Source organism: Clinocottus analis, unplaced genomic scaffold (assembly GCF_023055335.1).
Source record: "Clinocottus analis isolate CAN_PGR_092001 unplaced genomic scaffold, fCliAna1.0.p SCAF_20, whole genome shotgun sequence".
NCBI lineage: Eukaryota > Metazoa > Chordata > Actinopteri > Perciformes > Cottidae > Clinocottus > Clinocottus analis.
In genome coordinates this window covers 9,291,240-9,313,944 of record NW_027175932.1, presented here as the reverse complement: position 1 = coordinate 9,313,944, position 22,705 = coordinate 9,291,240, and positions in this window count along the sequence as shown.

Sequence of the window (22,705 nt, the reverse complement as noted above, 5' to 3'; positions counted from 1 at the left end):
AGACTGGAGAACTGTATTGAGTTTGGGCTTCAGGAGACTGGCAGTAGTTAAATGCTCTAATAAATAATGTAACAACCTTCACCGGGTATGCAACCCCTAATACTCCTGAAGCCCTACCTTTACATTAGTTTTAAATGCAAAATTGTGGCTTTTGGAAGTTAAAAACAATACAATACTGCAATTACCATAATTGCTTTTAAATATGACATGTTTTTAAAAATTCTTTGACAGGTTAAAAGACGTTTTAATTATGGTAAGATAGACGCCGTTTCCTGAATTATTGTACACACTATACAATGTAACTTCTCATTAAAACTGATGAAGAAAAAGTAGTAGATACTAATATATATATATATATATATATATATATATATATATATATATATATATATATATATATATATATATATACAATGTGTACCTTGATTGCTGACTTGAAGAGTGAGTGTACGAAAGTTAAACTTGTCAAATAATGTCTTTCCCGATCAAAATGGACCTGAGTTTTGAAGTGTGCCGGGTGTTAAAGCACAGTCAACACACCATTTTCTAAACATTTGTTATTTTTCTGCTGACTATGAAATTGAACTTCCATTAGCACCTTCACTTGAAAATAAAAATGCTCCGTTAGCTTCCCAGCACAACGACAACACCCTAACTGACGTGTTAGCCCCGGAGCCCATCTTCACCAACCGGGAAAATATTAGAAAAGGGGGATTTCTGATGATTTGACAATCAGATAAAGAAAATGCTGCGCACGTCTCCAGCAATAACGAGTGCCTGCAAAATAAGTGCTGTATAGAGCCTCGCAGGTGATGTACTGACTGCTGTGGTGCATTTAGCAACACATTCATGAAGTAGCTGCTGCCGCTGCATATGTTTTCAGTATTCTGAAGGCGTGGAGTCGGGTTGAAAACAGATGTGCCACCTGTCTGTGAAAAGGAAGTTGCAGTCAAGTTGTGAGAGAGAGGACGTGTGTGTCCTGTGTGCACAATTGTTTCACTGAGCAGTGAACTCCAAGAGTCTGGAAGAAGAAAGCAGGATAAGAGTTTTGGCACAGTCACTGTAAAACAGCTTGTATAGATTAATTAAATGCAAAGCCGTAAATAAAAGATCGCTGCCTTTTCTTCCTTCATCAGCCGTGTCGGTAAAGACCCAGACTCTTGATACCTGACGAAGAGAAACATGAAGTGATGAGAACACAACTACAGAGTGAGGGATGTTTGTATTCCTTTGCATTATTACTTGCTTAAGACACAAAAGCAACGCAATGAAACGTGCAGCCCACGCATGGCAGATGGTTGCACGGATCAGCAGGTGATGGCGCCTGTGGAAACGCAATTTGAATGATTGCAACTGCTTCAGAGTTCGGAGTGGAGTGACTGTAATTAGTATCGCAAATATTTTCACAAGTTCTAATGTGTTGCATTGGAGCTAGTTAGTGAAACAAGCTCCTTTTTCTTCTTCTGTGAAGTCTCCCGGCTCGCCGGCCGTTCCTGGCAGCCATTAATGAATGATATTTCACCACTGCCTCCTTTTTTTCTGGCTCCCCCCTTTTACCCTCTCCCCTTCTCAGGACCCTCGCTCATCAGTCGGCTGTCTTTTGCTTATCTTCCCTAACCACTGTGCAGTCATATCAGCTTGACCTGACCATCCATCTTCCGCCATCTTCCTCCATCACCGTGCCCGCCTGTGTGCTTGTTTTTGTGTGTGTGTGTCTGTGTGTGTGTGTGTGTGTGTGTGTGTGTTGGACCCAGAGCTGTCTGTCGACGCTGTATTCTCCAGCCCGAAACCGTCATGTTTACCCTCCAACAGGCCCTGAAAACTCTCCTGCTCGCTGTCTGCGGTGGCTGAGATCTCTTGCTTGTTTGTTTGGTCCGTTGTAATAGAGAAACAGAGCGGGTCAGGGCATCAAGAGGTCTGCCTCGCTTTTAGCTCACAGTTTATTGCAGTTGATGTATCTGAAGACAACCGCTGACAGCTCGCTGCAACCCTTTGAACCCCACATCAAAGGATGACAAAATGGTGGACGCTGTGTGGCAATTTGATCATTTGAAATGAGCAGCCGCCATTAGACGTGGACAATCATGGCTCACGCATCTGAAATTCAAAAAAGTTTATGGAAAGCCTATTTGCCCATTGACATTGTAGTCTAACACCTTTTCTCTGCACTTCCATTCGAGCAGTTACCCACACACAACTCTATAGTGACTGTGTCGCCCCACGGCCACTTCAAGTAGGGAGTTCCACAAAATAACCTCATAAAAGTTAACACCAACAATACAACAGTGCAACTAAATAGGAGAATTGAATGTGGACTCAGATCCACTGAGGTGAAAGATTTAATATCAGACAATCATATTGATTTATTTTGTTTTACTGAAACATGGCTGAGTCATAATGAATATGTTTGCCTAAATGAATCAACTCCTCCAAGTCATATTAAACTTTATAAGCTCTGATATCAAACAGCTTTTGCGACTCCAGACCATTTTTATTTGGTGGAAAATAGGGCAAAAAGGTTATTTGGATAGTTAAACCAAGCACATTTTGTGATATTCTTCAGTACAAGCAGCTGATTACCTGCTGAACGTCTTTAACATTAAAACACTCAGCTCTCCAACAGCTTAAATCCAACAGTCTTATGTTCACAATGTTAGTTCTGCTAACGTTAGCTACCGTACTATGAGAAGTATTCAAATTTGAACTAATATTTGAACAGTATTATGAATATATGAATATTATTACAATTATGACTTTTACACTTTTACTAATATTTGAATGTGACTAAAAAAACATAATATTACTCACATATTTACCTCATTCACATTATTTCAAAAAAGGAAAAGCAGCAAACCAAAGCTGGAACGATATGCTTTAACAAAATAATAAAAGAATGTTTATCAAAAATAGTTTTAGTCGATTAATCTTTTTTTTTGGAGAAATATCTTGTTTGAAGTAGCTAATGATGTCATATGACTATAGTACTGTAAAAGTATAACATATGTTACAACACATGTTTACACACATACGAGTACAGTTTCATTGGCCTCTATATTTCAAAATCAACTATTCTGTGACTCAGCACTAAAAAAATTGAATATTCCCATCCATCCACCCATATGGACGATGACCTGTGACCTGATTTTAAGTAGACATTTTTCAAACTGGCCCACTCTCTACACCACATTTGCATGATGCAAAGCTGCCCCACTTATCAGCTGCTGCAACAAACCTCCTAACTGTAATGGTTTATAAAACCTAACTCACACACACACACACACACACACGATAAAAATTTTTTGGATCCCGCTGTGAAATTGTATGCTTAAATACTGCGGGGTAAATAAACAAGTGCCAGAAGATATGTCTTTCTGGCATTTGTCAGTAGCACAGCAATCTATTTCAAACATTTACAGAGCATGGCAGAGGTGCTCTCAAGCTGCGGCGAAGCAATCATTTGCTTCAACACACTCAGAAGGAAAAGAATTAAGATGAAATCAAGATAGAAAAATGTTGTATCTTGCAGCATGTAGTCACTCTAAACAAATCAAGTCAATAGCTAATTTTGTACATAGATTGCAATCTGCAAATGCAATTTTATAGGATAGTAGTGCTGAAGGAGTTAGTTAGTCAACACAATTTGAACTTCAATCAATTAAGATTGATTAATCATATTAAGTCTGCAACAATTTAAGAAGCAGAAATTATCAACAATCCCTGTTTTAAGCATCTCCACTTTCTCAGTTTTGAACTATTGTGAAATTAGCATCTTTTAGGGTTTTTGCTTGGACAGAACAAGCTAATTTTAATTTGTCACCTGGTCATCTTTCACATGTATTTAGATTTGTTTGTAATGTATATGATATAGAAAGTTGATGCTCAAGTGTGATTATGGATACGATTTTGAAGGAGGTATATTTCTTGTCTGAAGATTACCTCCTGACCAAGCTAACAAAGCTACACTGTTTTAGTATTTGCTCATAACTGAATTTGAAAAAATGGAGTAATATCTTTGGGCCAGTACCGTATATGTAACATCCTGCATTGCCTGTATTTCTGTGTGCCACATCGCAATATTACACATGTACTGATCCTTAAAGATCCTGCCAAAGTCAGCATGGAGCCTCTCTGTATCCAGAAACCTATTGTATATGTCAAACCCTCCACGTCATCACTTTAACAGACCACTTGTGTTTCTTTATATGTCTGTAAAATACATCTCATGAATTGCATCCACCACTGTGAAGACAGTCTAGCAAGCGGTTTGAGATCAAATTAATGCAAATTGAGAATAGCAAACTTCTGCCCCACGCAGCGTCTGCGGCGCATGCTAGCACACTTAAACACCAGCATGCTGGATCATCTATTATATCTGAGGATGGATTTGAGATACGCATACCAACCAGTCACACAAGTGATAGAGCCTGCAGTGGGATGAGCGCAAGCTATATCATTTTGTGTTTTCCTACAGTTCCAAGGATGCAGCTGAAGAGAAGGTAATTAAGAGGATGCACTGCCTGCATGTACATAGACTCCTCTCTTTGTTATTTTGTTTGTGTTGTGTATGTGTGAGTGCGTCACTCCCAGGAGATATGAGCTGTCTCTTTCTTGTGGGTAATTATGGGTAATGTAGGATGATAAAGGAGCAGTCACACAAACAGCAAAGGGACGACTACACACACTAAAGGCACCCTAATTAATACTGAAATATCTTGTGGTACACATACTCCCACGCATACACCCACACACTGTGCAAATACAGAGACAGACACACACATGGGCGTCAACACTCAGCAGGTAATGGAGGTGTGCGTTACAGCAGCTCATTGCGGCCCTTCGGTATACACACATGCCGCTGGTCGAGCATGTTCTATTGCATAACATCTCATCAGCTGTGATCACAGTGAGACCATTAGATTGTGTTAGTCAGACGGGAAGTGGAATCAGATACCGCACAGCATGTATGTTTGCCCCTGTATGTATGTGTGCACATTCTGTATGTACATTTGCATGTGTGTGTGTGTGTTGCCTCTCTGCATGGGGTACCAGAGCAATCTCAGTGTGACCATGTGTTGGTATTTCTATCCAGCTAGGCGAGGCAATTTAGCCGGCCTGACGCATGGTGATTATGCGCGGGCAAATATCCACGAGAAAACCACTATGGAACAAAAGTGGATGTCTTTTTTACTTTGCTTATCGTCAGGGCTGCTTTTCATTCCAACAGGGTAAACCGACCTCTATCCATCCACGTCAGGAGATACTACAACAACTACAAAAATATGTATTCACCCTAATACACAATGATGAATGGGTTTGTGCTGTGGTGCAACGTACCGTGCAACTTTGTCTTCCTTGGTTTAAATCTGTCCATTAAATATAAAGCATCAGCCAGCAGCCAGTTGAAAACAATACCAGCGTCAATGTTTTTCACCTACGCACAGAGACTATCATTTTAGTTTTGTATGAAGCCAGGGATAATTAGTTTGGAGTGGCATCGGATCTCTGTGAAGTTGCTGCATTTTGTGAGTAGGCCGTCAGTAACATTGCCCACCAGTTTAAACATTTTTGGCAGCCAAAATAACCATTTCAAGGCATTTATAAATCCAAAACATACCTTTGATCGTTCTGCTGCATGAACAAATCCATTAATTAGTTTGGTATTATCTAATTTAGCCTGAATGTTATCCACAATAATCGCTTTATTCTCTTGAATGAGCAGATTTTTCAACAGGGGGTTAAGGCATAAATGCCCGCTAGAAAGAATACCGTTTGCCGTGACAGTTAAGCACTATACTAAAGACTTTCACACAGGTGACCCTTTACAACCATCTGAAGGCAGCGGGTACTTGTTCCATGCGGTGTCGAAATGGAGCGATTTTGTGGCTCCTCGAGCCAGAACTATACCAAAAACAGTTCACACAGTTCCACGGGAAATTGAAAGGTCTCGCTCCGTGTCCCCGCAGGACGGACTGTTCTTTCTGATCCCGCCCTGCGCCCAAATGCACCGCAGGTGCGGCCGGCCAGCCCGGCCACGAAACTACGAAGCAGGTTTGGCATGCTCACGACACAGTTGGCAGGGCGCATCTGTCTGCGCCGCTGGGTCCGTGAAAATAGAGCCCGCAGTATGCTCTCGTGCGCAGAGCAGCAACTAGCCATCGACTTATGGAGGTAAAGAGATTAAAAAAAAAAAACTGTGCTGAGAGTACAGACAGCTGATGATTCAGAGGATAGACTGGATGGACATCTGACAACATGTTGAAAAAACCCCCCCACATATCAGTGTGCTTATCAGCCTGTATATACGAACGTTTATTTAATTCAGGTTCAACTCTCCTCTGTCATATGGATCATGATTTGTATTCTGGTGTAATATAATTTCATACGGCTATGATAAATAGTATAAATCTCCTCAATAAACCTAGAAATAAAAGTAAATAAGCATATTGCCTAATATGTCTATTAAACTATTGCTCTCCCGAAAGATCAAATCTAATAATAGTTTGATGATAATGAGCTATTAAATAAAGAACACTAAAGATGAGTAAAGATGCGTCAATAAAGTTGACTTTCCAGGGATAAATACATTGAAATTGAGAAGAGGCCGTGTTGTTTCCCGCGTGTCCATCATTAAAGCTTCATAATAGCAGGAGGTTTTGATCTGGCAGCACTGTTGTGGAGGTTAAAGGAGCCCTACAATACAAAATAATACATCTAACGATCTTCAAAGTCTATTGAAATGAAGAAAAAAAAAATAACATTCTTTGTGGACAACAAAAATTCTGTCAAAGCGATTTCAGAAGGATATTGTGTCGCATATATGTTATCATATTTCATTCCTGAAAGAACAACAACTATGTGGATTTTCACAGAAAAAGTGGAAAAAATTTCACACCTTTGGCACATTTTCACTTCCCCAGTCTCTAAGTCCCATATAGCGTCAGTACGGTACAGGGTGGAGATAATCCTATGCTTTCTCCCCCTCTGCTTCTCGGGTTAGGAATCAGAAGACAGAGCTCCCCAGGAATAAATCACACACCAACATTTTTTCCATCCCAACTCCCCTTCTTTCTTCTTTATTATTTTTTTTCCCCATTCCCCTCCCACTGCCCCTCCACCCCCTCTTCTTTTCTCTTCTGGCTTTGCTCCTCTTCCCCCATGTTGTCACAACTCCTTTGCTATTGCTCATGCTGCTTCTTCTTCCTAATAAATATTTTTGAATGTTTTCCCCAGAATCTCCTCCTCTCCATCCCTTTGTCTTTCTTTCTCTCTCTCTCTCTCCCTCTCCCGCCTCCTGCTCCAAATGTACATCACACCATCCTTTGTCTCGAACTGCGAGAGGCTGAGTAGCTACCTGCCGAGTACAGCATGAGTGTTCAAATTATTATTCACTGTTAATAAGATTTTGATGCCAAAAGGTCAAAAGTCGAGACAGAAGGAGAGAGGCAAATGGGGAAAAGATGAAGAACTGGAATGTGCTTTATTGCAGTGTTTCATCATAGTCAGAGACACTAGAACTATTTGAGAAATTACCACAAATTGTGTGTTCCTACTTACTTTTATCTGTCCAGCTACAGGGTGTATTTGCACGCCATGTTTGGGTGTTGGTGTGTGTGAGCGTGCTTTTCTGTGCACATGCTTTAATTCCAGCCTCGCCATCTAATTACTTAAATTGTGCTTACAGGTCTTATTGTACTATACACTTTCCCTTGGAGAGCAATACCCTGTCTTCCTGCTTGCCTGCTGCATTAGCAGTAGAAATAAGCACATTAGGCAATTTTGTGCTCCATAATAAGCACTGCACCTGAGGGATGCTTTTGGGTAAAAATGTCTGGACAGAAAGAAAAACAGCTTTCTAGCCCAAACGCACTTTGTCCTTCTTTTCCCCTCCTTCTTTTTTCCCATTTTACTCTCCTTTCTCTTCTTTTGTCCCTCATCGCTCTCAAGAGATGAGCTTCTTGATAGAAAGGCCCCTTGTTTCTGTGCCGGCCACCCTTCAAAGATGATTGCTCTGTGATTTTACAATTATTAGTAGAGAGGACAGTTCACCCTTCCAGGAAATTGTTTCCCTCAGCTTTTGCGCCAATCAACAGGTCAGATTGCTTCATGTCCCCTAAAACAAAAGCACTTAAAACAATAGTACGGAGTTTAGGAAGCCCATCTCGATTTCATACACGCCGCTCATGTAGTTGTGTAAAGAAAGGCTCGATTGTCATCTTTCTTCACACTGGTCCTAAAGCTTTCCATCTCGACTTAGCCCCATGCTACCATGATGCAACAGCAGCCCCTTTTACCGATTACAGTTATTTTCTAAAAACCTTGATAGAGAAGCTTGCTAAATCCAAACAATACAAAATTAACATAATTTGCTTCTTTTCAATGTACCTGAAAATAAAACCGCACTGCCTGGCCCTCAAGGTCGGCTTGAAAAGGCCGGGGGGGGGGGGGTTGCAGGTGACCCTGGACCCGTCTCTTTAACATGCTTCGTGGATGTGACTCTTTTTTTTTATCACCACCATTCAGAAATATACAACACATGTGTTGATCGTTCCATTGTTGACGAGAACACAACATTTCTACGAGTCGCTGTTATGGAGAACTCCAAGAAAAATACTCACGACAGTCAATACACATACACACAAAAATAACGCACACATACACAGACAAATTGCTTGGGAGTCCACAGGCTCAGTTTTCCTGCAAAATCATTGCCAATAAGCTAAGTTACCAATGCGGAAAGGAAGGAAACAAAGAAAACAGCTGATGAAAGCAGCACACAGGGACTATCGCTGACAGGCACTATCTCAAGTCATTTAGAAGAGAAATTCCTCCAGTGATTACCTTTAAATTAGCTGTTGCTGTTTTTAAATTGCATTGACATTAAGTAAGATGAATATTGTCCTGGTAGCCAGCGCTAAATAATAGCATTATTTAGTGAAATATCACACCTCTTATAATTGCTATAGCACACGAAGAACTCGACACGCACACAATATGTAAAAACATATTCAAGGGCCACACATTAACGGGGGACTTTCACTTCATTACCTATAGTAAGAGCCTTTGTTTTGGTGGATGGTAATAGGACGAGGTGCTCCAACACGTGGACATATCCAACGAGGCGAGACGGCAGGATGGAGAAAGTGTGAAGAGTGTGTGTCTGTTTGCAACATAATCACCGGTTCCCGGGTAATGACAAAAACACAAGAGATACGGAGCGACTGATATAATAAAGAAAGCAGCTGTGTGTGTGTGTGGTTTATTTGTACATGCGTGTTGAGTGCCGCACATGTCCTCGCTGGTATTTGTGTGGCATAGACTCAGCGAGTTGCTGGAACTGGAAGTTGGGAAATGTTAGCTTGATTTTGTCAAGTGTTTTTATCCATCTTCAAAGCTACTTAAAGGGGGCTTTAAGGAGAACAGTGGGAGCTATAAGGCTCAAGTGGTTAACCTTCAGCTTTCGTTTCCCAAAGTCTTCCAGAATAACACCCTGCTGAATATGAAAACGCAGGCGGAAGCGACGAGACGTGAAATATAGGACAAAGATGCCTCTTTCATAAAAACTGCAGTTTGTATGTGCATTTCTGTGTGTGAGCCGAGTACCAAATTTTGCGTCGCCTGAATAAAATATTTCCCAGGGGCCTCTCTGCTTGGCGCTTTGCTGGGGGAAAGCCTGGAGCATCTTTTCAATATCACCCCGAGAGAGAAGAGGAGCATTCATGAAGGGATTAAATGAATCGTCACCCTTCTCCCCCTCCATCTTCGCCACCAATAACAAGGGGCTCTCAGCTCGGAGGTTGGGGCGAAGGTTTATACGGGATCATGTGATCAGATGTGTCAGTTTGTGTGTTATCAGCTAATGCTGGTTTCCGGATTGTAGCCACGGGGCAAGATTTGAGTCACAGTATACTGCTTTGATCACAAGTATCAGCCTGGCTCTTCACAGCCACGACTCCATACGAACCCATCATCAGAAATATCCTCAACAGCCGGCATTTGCCGAGTGTAAACCGCATTATTATTGGAGACTCAGAAATGAAGACGAATGAACCGAAACCTTCTGTTTTCCGTTATGCTTTCAATGTCAAATCTCTTCATAGTAACAGAATTATGTAAAAAAATAAATAATGTGAGCTTAAAATGATTCTTCTCCACTTCATTTCACATTTAGTCATCATCTCCCAGCTGTGCACATTAGACAGATCAAAGGTAAGATAGAAGAATGTCAAAAATCAAAAGGGGAAGTGTAATATTTCCTAAGGGCATGTTTTAATTTTTTTTACTTTTTCTGTGCTAAAATACTGTAAAAGCAACAAAATGCAGGAAAGGTGCTACACCGTTCCAGGCTGGTTCAACCTCGTATGCATGACCTAAATATATAATCAGATTATAAATCAATCAAACTAAATGCAAATCATGCAATTCAATTATCAACTGTACAGAACAGTTTACAGCAATGAGAGTTTCTGCTTCTCACTTCATTGCAGCTAAATGCTAATGCTAGCATTGGCAATAACTCAGTGACAAGTGACAGCGCTACGGTGCTGGTGTTTTGGCAGGTATTATGTTGACCACGGTCACCATCTTAGTTTAGCGTGTTAGCATGCTGACGTTTGCTAATTAACACCTAACACAATGGAAATGTCGTTAGTATTGAAGGGTTTTGGTCATAAACCAACGTCTTGGACCCAGCATGGACATGATCATGCATCCTCTCAGGATCATGAATCTCAGTACAGAATCTATGGTTAGATATTTCATTCTTAAATAAAGAGGTGGATCAACATTGCCATAGAGTCATGTCACTAGCATAGCTATAAAGGTGATTTTACAGCAGTGATACCACTTACAACTTCAATGTGGCAGCATGTTTACCTCCGTTAGAAAGTGTCAGCACATTGAAGAGCACCTGGAGAAGTTACAACACAGTGAGGGTTAATATTATGCTGCAAATATTGTACTACATTCAAAAAAAAAAAAAGGACCAGATGGTTTTGGCTTGAAGCTGGAGACGAGCTCGATCAAAACAGGAACTGCACTACTCCATGTTGTGTGCTTAATTACACCATGATACAAAAGCCTGAGACCTGCTGATGACGCGAGGAGGAGGAGGAGGAGGAAGAGGAAGAAGGGAGGCTGCAATAACGCAGGCTGTAAAGCCATCAAAGCTCCAGTAAATGTTGACTCAGTGTCCTTGAGATCACGGTGGAAGGCAGAGGAGTGTGCCTCTGTGTGATCACAGCAGACTTTGTGTGAGTTGATGTGTGCACATATAAGTCAACATATTCCTATGTGCGTACGAGTGTATATGATGATCATCATGGAGACGGTTGAGTGTTTGCTGGTGAGCATCGCGTGCACAAAGTATGAAAACGACAAACCAAAGAGGGATAAGAGGCTAAAGACAGAAGAGCACAACAAGTGTGATTTAGATAATGAGGCTTTACAGAAAACACTCACTTTTGGCCTCCACAAATACACGATATTCAAACAAAAGGATCATGTCCATACGAGTAACCCGGTTTTTAAAAGGAAGACTTTTTTTGGGCCTCTCCATAGTTTAATTAACCAAGCTTTAAAATGCAGGCTGACAGAGACAAAAAAATATAATTATAGCATAAAAACATGTAATGTTTTTTTCCTTTTATGTCACACAATTAACCCTGGGAATCAAACCACTCACTCAGACTCTGTACCTCGGCACACGCAGTATGGTTGAAGTAAATAATTAGTGTTTGTATAGAAAACAATAACGTGAAAGTGTGAATAAAACAGAACATAATAAAATGCTTCCTTGTGTTTTTTTCACACACCCACACAGACACACACACACAAACACACTTCACAACAAGAAGCCTGCAGGGTGTGAATACTGTACGCAACTAACTAATCAGGCAGTCAGCACATGTGCAAATGCAGATAAATGAGCATCGGTGTATGGGAGCAACTTCCACTGCTCACTCTCAGCTGATCGTCACCTTGCATCTGTCCTACAGGACCCGGCAGGAATACCTACAACGTATGTGTGTGTGTGTGTGTTTGTGTGTGTGTGAGTTAATGTGTATTTGTATGGGGACAGGAGCCTGCCACTCTGTTCATCCCATAATCCGCCCGCTAAGGGCGAGTGTGCTAAACACAGATTGCGCTCCCCATGTAATCTACAAGGGCATCATCGCCAGCATACATATGCAAACACACACACACGCACACGCACACGCACACACACGTTGTGTGGCTTCAAGTCGCACGTGTCAACAATAAATGAACTGTATGTTCATTCACGCAAACACATTTTGTTTAAAGGACAAAAAAGTAAATTAAAGATAACAAAAATAGACAAAAACACTTGGCTCCTTGTGTGCACAAAAACACAAAGTACTGGGCGGCCGTCAGCAGCATCTGATAATTTCATTCATCCAATCAATGCTCATCAGCCCTGTGGGGGTCTTTGGGAACATGTGCTCCTGACAAGACCCACACACACACACACACACACACCAAAACTCATGCACTCCCTTGATTGCGATGTTCAGTCAGCGCCCGTGGACGCAGACGCAGGCACGCACACACACCTCACCCAAAAGAACAGGAATAATGCAGGGATTGATATGCAACTTCCTCTTTATGCAGAATTTGCTCAAGAGTAATACAGAGAAAAACAAAAACACAAAGACACTCGGGGATCACGGGTAAAAGCCGCCCTTTTTGCTTTTTTTTGGTCCCAATTTCAGTTGGTCTTTCTTTGGTTTCTGCATTTCAGTGAGTGTAACTCCGGTTTGGTTTTACATCACAATAATCAAACTCCAAATTGTTCTTCTGATTGAAGCGAGCTGCCATGATTGTACATCGGTGTAAGTGCTGGAGAACAGAACTGCCACACAATGAAAGTATGTTCGAGCTGAAAGGAAACTGCAACATGCATGTGGCCCATTTGACATCCTGCGAGATTAATGGAAGCGCTTAAAGCCCCCACTGCTCGCAGCGAGAGCTATTCACGCACAGAAACACACACACACGATGATGAGGAAGTGTTCTTTTTGCTCATTAGAGCATCTCTATTCTCAGGTTCTGCGGCCACAGGACAAATGAGCTCAGGGTGAAAGGAAGTCTCTTTCCATCCTTCCACCTCGATTCATCTTTTTGGTTTCATCTTTGCTTTCTCAGAGCCTAAAACAGTTCGGTCTCTGTCCATCGTTCCCATACTGCCTTTCACAATCCATGTCTTTCTTTCTCCAGCGTTTCTTCCTTTTTCTGCATCCCTTCCCTTTCGAGTTGATACATTAACCCTGTGTTGCACAATACATGTACCACTAGAGAGCTGCTTTCTTCTCTTCGTCTGAAGTCTTTCATCTGCGTTTTCACCTGCGGGCCTCCGTGATCTCACAATGACTCAAACAGTTACAGACCCCAGTTGGCCTAATTAGGCTAAATAGGATTTTGAGTCAACACAAAGGGGATGCCTTTGTGCCTGCCGTCCATAAGGATGCAATATGAGCGTTCGGAATATCGCAGGCAATTTACCTAAAGGCTGGTCTTTCCCCCGAAAAGCCCCTTTCAGCAGAGCACGTCTCCAGCGCTCAAAGTGGGCCATGCATCATCCCACGCCGTGGACGACTGCAGAGAGCTTGAGATGCCAGGAGGCTAATGTTGTCTATCGTATCACGTCTTTGAGTTTGTATTATTGAAGTCAGTGCTTCATATTCAGACCTTGAAAAGGCAGCGCTCTTGCAATGCTGAACATGTTGGCTAATGAGAGCTCAGTGCTGTGCTTTTCTCCCTGTGAACCTACAGATCCACTTTCAGATTCAAAATACTTTTGGTACTGTTGAGATGCACTGTGCTGTAGTGTTTGCTGTGTCGGCTTGTCGCACTAGTTAAAGGAATAATTTTATGCCATTTGGGTAAACGCGCTACGTATTATGTATTATCCGTCCTTGCTCTTAGCGTGGGAAGAGAAGAGAGTGACGCCAGGACAAGCTTTGATGAGGCTCCTTCTCTCTCCACAATAGCTGTCAGAAGAATGAGGACATTTAATATGAGGAAGTGAAATGGACCGATGAACCAAGCCCAGCCCGGCACCGTTACATCCCATTCGAAAGAACATAAAAGCTTCAGTGTCCCTGCATAAAACCTGAGGCCTTCAGCGCGTGTACAGTGCTTGATACAAAAAAAGGTGCATTAATGATGAGACTGTCTGCTGAAGTAGATAGTTAGTAGTTTTCTGGGTTGTGTTTTTTTGGATGGTAAGAGATTATACCTCACTGATGATCCGTCACTAAAATAAAGAGCTTTGACATAATTTATGGTTGCTCCCCAATGACGAGCTCCTGCCTCCGCATAATACAGCCGTTTAATTGATAATGAGCCTGACGCATGCATAACAAAATCAGTTATTTGTAACTACCTCGTGACAACAGGCGCTTCTTCAGCGATCACATCAGCTTGACACCTGCATGACTGCAACGGCACCTGCTTCTTTTCCCGCGTGAACCACTTATGCAACCGTTTCAGTTATATTATTAAGATAAATACACGAATAAAAAACGCTCAAAACCACAGACAAGAACATTTGAGATTTACTATGGATGCCTGTGACGCAAACCGTGCGGCGTATCCGTTTGCCTGTACAGTCTCTGTGTAGAGATGCGTATGATTCATTTACACCAAATCATATAGCATTAACCGCTGCCAAAGCCAGAATCCAAATGAAGGAACGTGAACTCTGTTACGCCTCTCCATGGGAGGTTGTACAGGGACTTATTGTACTTCCATTTCTATTATCTGCTGGAGAATGCAAGCAAGTTGGCAGCAGCTCCCACTCTTGTTTATTTGACTTTATAGATTTTTCTCTCTCTCCATTTTTTTTTTTCTCTAATGGAAACCGGCACTGTGCCACCTGCCAAATTGTGGTGGTAGAGAGAGGAGAGCAAAATAAATACAGCCTGCGTATATGTGTCTGTCTGTGTGTATGTGTCTCTGCGTGTGTGTGTGTGTGTGTGTGTGTGTGTGTGTGTGAGCGCGCGCTTCTGGGAAACTAAAAGACAATATGTGTGTGTATTTGTGACTGTTGTGGACTTTCACAGCCTGTTATTTGTGCGCCGCTGTCAAATGAGCTCAGTGCAGAGAAAAAAAGAAGCAATCAGCAGGCCACGGCATCGAAAAGGCCGTCTGGCAAATCAAAACATACAAACCCGAGTGTTATTGAATTGTCTTGTCGTGTCTCGCCGGCCGAGTGTTTTTAAAAAGTGACCCGATGTGGCTGAAACGAGGCCAAACGAGCCATCACAATCAATTAAGTGCTTTTGGGTCCGTTTGCTTGTTTGCTAAGCCCGCCGAGGCCGACCACTCTCTGTGGTCAATAAGGACATTTTCAAAGAAAATCATATTTGCAATTAAAAGGAAGGGGAATACAAAAGGAGGTGCAGTGTGTAGGTTAACTGAGAGGCTCAAAACCCAACATGTAGAAGTTCCCAAACCTGCAAAAGAAATATCTTCAGTCTGCCACTCCATCCAGCTCTCATGGCCGCTGTTGTAATGAGTGCTTCTAGGGCCATCACCTTTCTCAAGTGACTCACATCCTGATGACCACTGCAAACTGGATTGCCACTTCACTCAAGTAGGGTAAATAGAAGAACGAGTTATTTTATATATTTATTCTTTTTTACTGAGCTACTGACTGAAGCCTATTATTGTCAGACTTGCATTTAAAAAGATCATTTATTCATCAGTTGTGTTTTCATGTCGTACTTTAATCTCAGGGACTTTAGAAGGGATACATGTGTTGTGTATATTTGTTATTGCTTATTTGATGGTTATGAACAACAACAAAAACACATGGAAACAAATAAATACTTGCTAATATTTGAAGTCTGACACACCAGCAGCCCAAAACCACTAATTCAAGTTTGTTCCTTATTTAAATGTTGTCTATGATGCTAAAAGACCGGCTGGGCAAATAGTCCACATAGAAATTATGGAAATACGAGAGCAGCATCGCTTTTGTTGCCCTACAAGACGTAGCTAGGTCACACGTAGCTTGAAATATCCCAATATGACATAGCAGAGAAACCCAACCCTTTTTCACTTTGGTTTTTCTGTGGATTAAAGAAGATATAATGTGCCTCAGGCCTTTATGCCAAACTAAGCTGTGATAGACATGAGTACAATCGATCTTTTCATCTAACTCAAGAAAGACAATCATCTTATTCCCCTAAGATCTTTTCCTGATCCTATTAGCGTGATCCTATTTACTTATCATGCACCCATGGATCTGAAACTATGCATATCCACACATCCAGAAATATAAACTTGCACCAAAAAAATACGAAAAATCCACGGAATGAAACACACAGCACTGAGTTTCCCTCAAGCTGCCACAGGTGTTGAAGGGAGAAGAGCGGAGGGGGCATCTTCTTTAACCAGACAGACAGATCGTATCAGAGTGTTTGCTTGCTGGCTTCGGGCCCTGCGGTGCCATCCGATAGCATCTGATAAGAGTGTGACATGGTAAGGCAGCGAAGGTCAGGACACGATGGCAATGAGGGCAACAACAGCCACAGTCACTGTGCCAGGAGCTTGGTGAGGGGTGGGGTCAAAGAGGAAATGGTCCTCCGAGGCAAACAACATCTCGCTGCTTTAGGATTAGGATCACTTCCAAGAAAAATTGCTGGGCTCTTCTTGCGTATGATTCAATTGTACAAATATGCAGGGCATCGGGGGAAAGACATTTGCATCTGAGAGACAGGTTTCTTAATGCAATTTGACAGTTTTTGAAGAATTATGGAAGCCATTAAAATACTGACGCAGGATTTATGTAGGATTAGGGCTTCGACAATGACATCGGGGGGCAAGCCCTTACAATTGAAGGCTGCGTTTGATTTGTCTTCTATTGCCCTTTTCACATAATCTTGATGTTACACATTGCTGCGAGGTCACAGGAGTTGCACTTTTAAGCCAATCCAGACAGAAGCCCTGTCTCTGCCAAGCTGATTCGAGCAATCCCCATTACGCACACATTGTCATGCATCGCCACTCAGGCCAAATGAGTTACAAAGGAAGCATGGAGAGGAAACATTAGCAGCAGTTGGATGAACTGGATGCATAAAAATATTAGAGAGTGATTTATGGCCCATGTCGATAGCCAGTTCCAGGCAAACAGCGCTGTGTAAGCAAAGGCCCCTCCAGCATCTCTATCCACCATTCTGCTACGACGGCTGACAGGGAGAAACTATGAAGCCATAATCTTTCAGTATCAATCAAAGGTGCATGACTGCCGGCCCCAAACATAGTCCTATTCATATCCTAAACCCTAAGTGGCAAAACAGCAAGCAACACACGAGATTAGATTAGAACAGAAGTGACACGCAGGAGGAAGATAAGAAAGAACAACAATATCACAATGTCCCTAAACTATGCACTGTTCTTGATTGAAGCTTTTTGTGATCTTTGCTGAGACAGAGACGGAAAACGAATGACAGCAAATGAACAAGCAGCGGTTTAGAGGATGATGTAATATATGTATGTCCAATGTTTCTTTGATTCATGTTAATAACTTCATTTCCAATGTTTGTTTCATTGATGACCTACAGAGATGGAAGGTTTATGTTTTAAACAGCAGCTGCTATATATTTCTACTGACGTTTTCATGAAGTGCATTAAGATTCCTCCAGTGAATTTAATTGAAACATAGAATTGATAAATACATTAGTCAGGTGGTTGAGAATTTTAATAACCTGCTGTCAGCTCTGAAATGTACTGTTGTAGAAGAAGACGTCAAAATGCCTTTGACCTATAGAACAGTAAATAAATAGGTGTTCAGCAAATAACTGTTAATAGATTTCTGTGACCTGAACTTCTGAGAAGAACTACACTGAACGTCGTTTCATGTTTCCTAGGAACTGTTCTGCATTTGCATGGAAAGTCGAACTGGAATGAGACAATTCGAGATTTATATTCTGCACCTCCACAATTTTGGGTGAAGCTGAGTGATTTTCTGCAGTGGCAGTGCATACATTATAGACCTTGATGAGTACATTCCCTGTGCTATAATGACATTTTGGTGGCAACCGGTGGACTTAAAGTCAGCAAAGATTCATTCACGTGATAATCCATCACCGTACACGTCAACCGCTGACCATGACTTTGAAATAGAAGAACGTCTGTGCTACAAACTGAAGGCGTGAGGTTTAAAACATGTGGGCACTGAGTTGCAAGGAGCTAAGCAACTGAGATACATAATGTGAAGTGTAGGAGTCAGTGATTTGGAGCTTGACCCATACTAAAGACTAAAGTCTGGATAATTGCTTTAATTTTGGACACTCAATCTGTTGGCAGACTCTTTAGAGGTGTAAACCAAATGGCCAGAGTATCCCTTGAATAAGATGCAGCAGTAATATCTGTAGCACTAGAAGTTGTTTCTCTACGGGAAAGCGTAATTATGAAGGCATGTGTAAATTGAGGGCTCTTTTTATAGTAACAGTTATAGATGAGCTCTCTAATCGCTGCAAAATGATCCGTCGTGGAGCATACCGTGTTTCAGGTTAATTTCTCAGTAAGAGGAGGCTCCACGCTGCAGCATCACCTTTTGTGGCTGCATGTGTGGCTATTCACACAACAGGAACAGGCATTGTACAATCGGATGGCTGTTGGCACAGCAGAGCGCCTTAAGCACTTTGTGTTGCACCTTGGGGGGAAAGAGCCAGAGGCTCGAGGTGCTCTGTTGATGGCAGCTCACCGTAGAGGGGGCAGGTGGTTTTGTGTCGGACAGATTTCCGCTTTGTCCGCGCCCTCTGCCCTGCTACTTGCCTTCAGGCTGTAGCAGCCTTTCTTTTTAATTTTATAGAACCAGTTTGTTTATTCTGCTTGCCTCCTCCCTCTCAGTACCGCCTCTCCTGCCCACCTCACAGTCCCCCACCGAACTCAAATACGGCATCTTCTTGTCCTCCTTGCTCGAGTCGTGAAACGTGAATCTTGTAACTCCTGCACTGGTGCGCTTCTTCACACCTTCAATATCACAAATAATACATTGTGTAATTACGATTGAGAACATTCGCTCGATGCCTTTATGACTCGCAGCACCTTAGCTTAGTTACTTGCTATCGACAACTAGCATTGATCGTATGTTGCTTTTACACCTGTTCAACACCTCTGCGTTACTATGGAAACACCCTGTGGTCGTCGCTCACATACAGCGCTGGTCGCTCTGGCCATTTCCCCTGGCGGATCCAGCCGTGTAATTTGTCCAACCCCAGCATTCCAGGGTGAATCTTTGGGAGGATTTTGCCGCAGGATCACCAGCCACTCAGAGAAGCTGTCATTCATTCTACCCCCACTGCCTTGGGCCTCGGAAATCCGTCTCACACGTGGCATGCGATTGAAAGTACATGCAAAATACACGCGTGTGCTCACACGCACACATACTCGTCGGTGGATATCGAATCGAGGGGAGAAGTACTTGGAAGTTCCAGGGAAACGGCGGCGAGTTTCGAGGAGACATTTCAAGCTCGGTCTCCCACAAGGTCACAGTCTGCAGGCAGCAGCAGTAGCAGCAATAACGGCTCACCATCTCCCAGCCCCATTTAACTGACTGATGCTTTTTGACATGTCGGAGCAATCGAGCCAGTTAGCCTCTGGGAGGCTTCAATTAGGACCACGACTTAATGCGGCAGAGAACTTTGCAAAGCCCTGATACGAGGTTACAGCCAGACTCGGATCAATACGGGGAACATATTTAAAAGGCAGCTGTACGGAAACCCACGCTCACAGAGCAGCTCGACGACTCCGAGATGGGCGAATGGAGGTGGTGGGAGGGCCAAACCCAGCCCTCCCACCAGCCCAGAGTTTTCTGTTGGTAGCAGCTTTTATTTGAGTCACGCTGAGGAGTCCCCGGGTTGTCTTCTGAGAAGGAGTTTGAACCCGCATCGGCAATTAAATCATCCTCAGTGAAGTCGTAGCTGAGGTGCAAGCAGGTGCATGTGGTTACTCGTAATAACACACAACTTGGAAATGGTTTCAGCCGCACCTGTTGCCAGCATGGTGCCACACACACACACACACACACACACACACACACACACACACACACACACACTGTGATAATGACAAAGGGGCAGAGAGACGTGAGTGATGCTGCCGCCGCACTATTTCACGGCTCCTTCGACAGTTCCATTTTCTTTCAGGAGGCACGTGACGCAGCTGAGGCTCCTATATAACTGCCACTGCCACCTTACTTCGGCCCTACGCACCTGATTTATGGAGAAGATGCATGCCGTTTTACACTCGCTCAGGGACCTAGCCTATTTGATTTTGTCAGGGGCAATTATGTACTCCACCATTGGGCTAGCAAACTGGAACAGGATGAACTACGAAGAGACACGGATGATGTTTTTTTTTAGGCTTGTTGACTCTTGATTTAGCAGAAAAGAAGTTCCAACTGGGAATTATGTTTTGTAGTGAATGTAAGTATTGCATTTATTTCACATATTTGCATCAGCTTCAGTGAATGGAAAATATCAAACGCTAAAGTATCTGACTGAGTACAGAAGACATCGCTAAAAACGTTCTCTTTTTTTGTTGTTTTCATCTCTGCATTGAGTGGTATTCTGTGCTAGCAAAAGCCGGTTTGATGGAGCCATTGAAAAACAACTTTGAGCCAGGCAGACCTTGAGGTTGGCTGTATATCATTTCCCCCACACAGTGTGAGTGCATCATTGTCTGGGCTGTAGCAGTCAGAAATGACAACAGAGGGTGACACTAAAAGGTCCCCGAGTTCAGCTGACTGAAAATGTCACCGGGCTGGCTCTGACAGAAAGCCACACAGGGAGAGGGGAGGGGATATGACAAAACAACAACCGTATAGTGCTTTAGATCTCTCACACATAACCTCATGGAAATTGTGCGTATTATAGCCCTCCCCCATCCATCACACATACATGTCGTCTCCTCTTTGTTGTCATTCCATGGAAGGCAAACAGACATGAAGGTTCACTATTTACTGTTCACCTTCATACATCAGAGGTTTTAAATAATAATAACTTTAATTCATAAACAGACATACACGAGTCATCTTTTACCTGGATACTGAGGATGTGACAGTCCCTCTAATAGCAGACAGCATGTTTCTATGAGTGTGAGAGCTAAATACAGGAAGTTTGGAAGGTGTGGATTCTTCACGGCTTTCAGTCTTTCATATGTGGGTGAGGGCAGGAAAGGGTGAATCAGAAACATCTTCCCTCATTACACTGGACTTCCCCTTCCTCTCCAGCTGACAGAGAGACTCATATCCCACCTCCACCAGTCGGCTCTCTCATTATGGCATGGGGCCATCCGCCTGAGTCACTCGAGCTCTTCCCTCAAGTCAAAATCAGTGCATCCGCTTCATCCGATTGGCCACACACGTCAGCATCACCTAGTGTGAACAAAAAAGATAAAGAAAAATGGTTCCCCCTCTGAAGTCTGGCCAAGCGCTGCAGTTTTGCGACAAAAAAATGAATGTAAATTACATGTCCTCTGGCTGTCAACTTTTTGTTTCAGCTGCTAATCTTTCCATGCCGTCAACCTTGTTTGTCGTCCTCCAATTTGCTCGACAAATGTGACAGTATAAAGCATGGAGGATGAGACAGACCTGTTGATATGGATTGATTGAAACGTAGTTAAAAAAAAGTAATTAAGCAGAAACCAAAATGTTAAAGTTCATTCAATTGTTTTAACATGAAAACAACGAATGCCCACTTTCCCTAATGTTTTTCTTGACAGACCTTTTAACTTGATTTAGCAGGAATCCAGATAATATTACCAATAATAATAATGTTATTTCTCTCTCTATTTAAAGCACGCAAAAAAAACAAAACAGGACCCTGAAACCAAAGCAGCTAAATGTAAATAAGCAATTGTTTATTGTGTTATTTACACTTGTGCTTTTCCCTATTGCCTCAAGCCATGATCTCTTCCATAAAAAGGGCAATTAAATTATATATACGTAGTAATAATATGCCATACGTATCCCGTATTCTGTTTATGGTCATAACACCAGCCACCCCCGACCCTGCTTCACACCATACAGAATGGGTAGCTGGTGTATGAGTATGCCCATGTACCCAGGGTTACGTAAATAAACCCACTCACACAAATGCAGCCAATTGCATACATGTAATTACGCAACCACAAATAGACGGACATTTAAACACACAGAAAGTGGAGGGGTTTCCCTGGTAACCAGAGGCCAGGATAGAGCAACAGCGTTTTTGTTTATTTGACCGTTTCACCACATATTAAATCTCCCTGGCCTTGGGGAAATTTATCTTTTCATCCAAAACATTTTAATTCCACTGAAAATGCAAAACAGATGTTATAAACATTTGTATAGGGATATAATAGTAAACACTCTTGTATGACTTTAAAGACGGCGTTTGTGGAGAACAGCTTGGATAGTTTATTTTACGGATTACTGGGCCTCTGATAAGAGCGCTTCCACAGATGTTATCGTCGCACTGCACGGCTCATGCAGATGACTTTTACAGCATGTGCACCGTTTTCAGCTATCCATTTTCATAAAGACACATTACGCTGAAGCGATGAACCATCATTTGCACCCAAAGGTGTTGCGGTATTAATTGGAGGAGCTGTCGCCGTCCTCCAGTCATAACTCAGCAGTATGATTAAAAACCTGCCGATACCATTACCTTTCACTAACTGTATATGATCATGTGAT